Here is a 4,910-nt window from a genome sequence, read left to right as displayed (position 1 = left end):
AATAATAATAAGTTAAGAAGTCTTTAAAAAGACTTAAGTCTTAAATTATTATTATTTCAATATAGTATAATTATATAGTATAATAAAATATTATAGTATTAATCTTAATATATATAAATCTCGTGTCACAATGTTTGTCCTCAATGGACTCCTAAACCACTCAACCGATTACAATAAAATTCGCACACCATGTGCAGTTCGATCCAACTTGAGAGATAGGATAGTTTAAATTCTGGAAAAAGTCAAAGGAAAAGCGGGAAAACCGTTTTTTAAATGCAGCGCCATTTCTAAAACATAGGATGTCATTCTTCTCTGCTCATTTTGTTTTATTTAATTCATGAGACAAACTTTATTTGGTTCATAAATAAATTGTAACAACAGGCATTTGTTTTTGAGGTGGTAAGTTGAACTGTGTTAATTATGTGTATCGTGCATTTGAGGTTAAACTCACCACTTCCACCTTCTTCGACTTCCTAATCATCATCCTCCTTCTTCTTCATCAATTAGAAGATACACGAGCCGAACGCAATAAAGCAAGAACACTAAAGCATCAAAAATTACGCAGGTTTTCAGAAGAAGGGGGAGGAAGAAGACGAAGAAGGAAGAAGAAAGAGGAAGAAGAAGGAGGAGGATTAAGAAGATGGAGGAGGAAGAAGGAGGATGAAGAAGAAGAAGGAATAAGGAGCATGAAGAAGTCAGAAGAAGAAGGAGGAGGAAGAAGAAGAAGAATGACCCATAAAAAATCTCTGGAAGCATTAAACAGAATAATGCAAGATCTACGTCGCAATCAACAAATATTGGGTGGTGCAATAATATTTTTGTCAGGAGATTTCAGAAAAACATTGCCCGTCATTCCACGTGCAACGTTAGCGGATCAGGTCAATGCTTGCTTGAAGTATTATTTCCTGTGGCGATTTGTCCAAAAATTGACATTGAAAATAAACATGCGTGTTCAATAGCACTATGATCAATCTGCAGAACGGTTTTCGAAGCAATTATTAGAAATCGGAAGTGGCAAAGTTTCAAATACAAATGGCTTGATCACTTTGCCAAACAATTTTTGTACAATTCTACAATCTAAAGGGGAATTAATAGAAAGCGTTTTTCCAAATATAATTCAAAATCATAAAAATCACGATTGGTTGACAGAACGAGCAATATTGTCACCAAAAAATGTACATGTCAATGAAATCAATTTTCACATTCAAGAAAAATTGCCAGGCGCACTGATATCATATAAATCTTTTGATAGCGCAATGCAAGAAGATGATGCAGTGAATTATCCAGTTGAATTTTTAAATTCCCTAGAACCGCCTGGTATGCCACCGCATTTTTTGAACTTAAAAATCGGCTCATCAATTATTTTACTACGGAATTTAAATGCACCAAAATTGTGCAATGGCACAAGACTGGTTGTAAAAAAATTGATGCCGAATTTAATTGAAGCCACGATATTGACTGGAAAAGCGAAAGGAGAAATGGTGCTCATACCGCGTATTCCGTTGATACCAACAGACATGCCGTTTGAATTTAAGCGACTGCAATTCCCAGTGCGTCTATCATTTGTCATGTCCATCAATAAGGCACAAGGACAAACGCTTCAAGTATGCGGGTTGAATTTGGAAGAGCCGTGTTTTTCTCATGGGCAGCTATACGTAGCCTGTTTAAGAGTTGGCATTCCAAACTCTTTATTTGTATTCGCTCCAATTGGACAAACGAAAAATATAGTTTATCCAAATGTTTTGGATTGAAAATAACAATTTTCAAATAAAATAAATGACTTTCATATAACAAATTCTAGGAATTTTTCACTGAATTTTAAGACTGCATGCGGCGAAGCGCACAGGGCCAACTAGTAGTATTATAAGTGCAAGTCTTTAAAAATCTAATTTTATATAAATGTATGCCACTTTTTATTAAAAAATGTAATCTTTACGTTAAAAATGGAGCTTAACACTTATTGGTTGGCAAAAAAACGTTTAGATCTGGAAAAATTAATTAAAAATCGCACTCGGCTCTAAAAAGATATTGTAATACCAAAATTTAGTCTTCGACTGACTGACTTCTTCTTTCTTTTCTTTTACTATTTACTTTCTTAAGAAAAGCGCGGGAAAGCACCGCGAGATCTTCCATTTAGATTTAACATTTTCTAAGATTTTCTCAATGCTCTTATTAAAATTACATTCTATTCATTTGAGAGTGATATTATTCATTTTAATTTTTAGGAATGGGTTTCCACTTCCTCTGAATCGCTTTCTGATTCCGAGGCTGGTTGAAGAAAATTTTCGCATCCTGTGTCCATTCTGAATTGAGCACTAGCGTTTTCTTTCTGCCTTTTGGTAGGAGGGTTTGGTGCACTAGTATTTTGTTGTTGAAAATTTAAATGATTTTGAATTCTACCTGTATTTAGCCTTTGTGTGAATTCCCTTGCTAACCTTGGATTTATTTCAGCTGGTCTTGAGTTAGTATTTTGGATCTGTGAAGGGTTTGTTAATGGAATAAAAGTGGGAACGAATCGTTGGTTGGGATGGGTGTTTTTAGTTTGGCTAATAAGTGTATGTTTATGTGAATTTGGGTTAAATCTTGGTTGACTATCGGATGTTTTTGAGACTGGGTCTTCGTAGAGACCTTCTTGTTGGGCAGTTTGTCTTAATTTTTGGATAGTTGAAATGTCATGCCTCGCTAGGGTCATGAACAGTCTGTCGGAGAGTGATCTTTGAATTGTATTCTTTATAGTGGTTGCCATTGCTTGTGTATAAACTGTAATATTAGTTCTGTCATTTTCTAATGCTAACTTATTTATGATTACATTTGATTTATCTTCCAGTTGGTTGCAAAATAGACGTAAGTTACCTTTGAAAGGTGTGCGGTACAATCTTCCTAGTAGTTCCTCCAGGGGTGTCTGGGTCTTAAATTCTGTGATTAAGGCGTCCCTTAGAGTTGACCAATCATTATGCATTCCGAAAAGGGTACATACAAGGGTACATGCATACCCGATTCGCGGGTACAATCAGAAAAGGTTACTTGGTCGTACAAGTTTCTTCTTTTCACTAGATTGTCAAAGGATAACGAGTTTACTAGGACTTTTTTTTCAGTATCCTACCGACTGCGCCATTTACGAATTCAGTCCGAGCGTTTAATAAAAAAAAATAACACGGTTGGTTTGTGATATATTATTAAACGTTTTATTTATTCCAAAAGAGGAAGAACTAGAGCCTTTGGATTATCACTTAGTTGGTCAATGGATTTCGAAGTTGAAATGGGCTTTAGCTAAGCTATTGCAATTGATAGCGTACTCAGAACTGAACTGCCTTATGGGGACATGTTTGCGTTTATATAGGCAGCTTGGGATAGCTTAAGAGTGAAGTTTAAGAGAATTAAGTTATAATTGTTTATTAAGAGAGAAGCTCTCGAAAAATATGAGAGAGAAGCTCCCGAAAAATAGGAGTAATTGGAGAATCCTGAGACCATTGCGTGGGCGTAAGTTTTTGTTATTTCAGTTGGCCTCGCCAAGTGGTCAAATGTCTACGATTTGTTATTTCAGTTTCAAGTGATCGAATGTTTAGGGGACGACGTTGGCTTGCCACAGAGTCTAGACTTTGGAATATGATGCTGTGCGTAAATGACAGCTAAGCTTAATCGAAGGGCTCTCGATCTTTGATTACATTTTGTTCTTAGACATTAATGTGTGCGTGTGAGTTGTTACAATATTGTGTGTGGTTTTGTACTTAGACATTAATGTGAGTGTGTGAGTTGGGGAGTTGTGGGTGTAGAATGGATATGTTACTATATATATATTCAGTTATTGAAGAGTACCTGAGAAAAGTCAAGTAACCATAACCTATGATTGCTTAATGATTGTAGCGCCTGCCAGCTCATAAGAAAACAAACTTCAAGCTTTTAGAATTTTACTTTTATCTTACCAAAAGCAAATAGTTTAGACATATATTTTACTATAGTAAAAGAAGATAAATAAAAGGTCAGAAAGGAAAAATCGCACATATTGATAATATTATGTTTGTTCAAAAACCGAGTTTCTTTCTTTATAAAGAGTGCGCATCGATTTCTATTTTCAAAGTGTCAACAGAGACGTCCCTCTCTCTCTAACATTCACCTGCCACCCACTTGTAATATCGTTGAAAAGCGCCCTAAGAGAGAGAGAAACTAAGAGCGAGATTTAACACTAAAATTCTTTTAAACACCTTATCTTTTAAATATATGTATGTGTATTGAATAATAGCGATGTGAAAAAAAAAGCAAAACAACATATGATTTCATTTATTTATCATCATACATATATCAGATACTTAGATATATCAGCTACTTAGATAAAGCATTGCTCCGATCAAAATTATATAATAAGATAATATTTAAACAGATATTAATATTGGGCTTATTTCGTGGAGGCAGAACGATAATATTTCAAAGGGTATATTTAATAATAAGAATATTTTATTTGTGCACAAAATAACGCTTGAAGCATTTTTGCAGTTTTGAGTATTGTTAGCGTCTGCCAAAAAGTCGGTGTTCCGATCTATTACGTCATGGGCTGGCTGTCTCTGACGTCATAGAACATGCTACTCTTTGAAATCTTACATTCTTAAAAACTTATAATGTAATGGAGTTTTGGGCAGTGAGTGTTAGAGTGGGCATTGCAAAAAGTTTTTTGGCAATTCGATAGAAATTTACAAGACTAATACAAAAATGAAAAAAAATTTAAACATTTTTCAAAAGTGTGGGTGTGGCAGCTTTGAGCGGTTTGTGGGCGTTAGAGTGGGCATTGCAAAAAGTTTTTTGGAAAGTCGATAGCAATTTACAAGATTAATACAAAAATGAAAAAATATCAAAACATTTTTGAAAAGTGTGGGTGTGGCAGCTTTGGGCGGTTTGTGGTCGTTAAATCGATAGAA

At 34.8% G+C, this 4,910-nt stretch overlaps 1 long non-coding RNA gene across 1 annotated transcript; it reads left to right on the top strand.

The window, feature by feature from the left end:
• Nucleotides 1-281: 281 nt before the first annotated feature.
• On the top strand, nucleotides 282-980 carry LOC120457489. Its single transcript, XR_005616977.1, has 2 exons — nucleotides 282-399; nucleotides 508-980. It is a non-coding gene; the product is annotated as an uncharacterized LOC120457489 (long non-coding RNA).
• The last annotated feature ends 3,930 nt before the right edge of the window (nucleotides 981-4,910 follow it).

The sequence above is a fragment of the Drosophila santomea genome, unplaced genomic scaffold (assembly GCF_016746245.2).
Source record: "Drosophila santomea strain STO CAGO 1482 unplaced genomic scaffold, Prin_Dsan_1.1 Segkk101_quiver_pilon_scaf, whole genome shotgun sequence".
NCBI lineage: Eukaryota > Metazoa > Arthropoda > Insecta > Diptera > Drosophilidae > Drosophila > Drosophila santomea.
The sequence above is the reverse complement of the archived record's forward strand: the minus strand, read 5'-3'. Positions and strand labels throughout refer to the sequence as shown.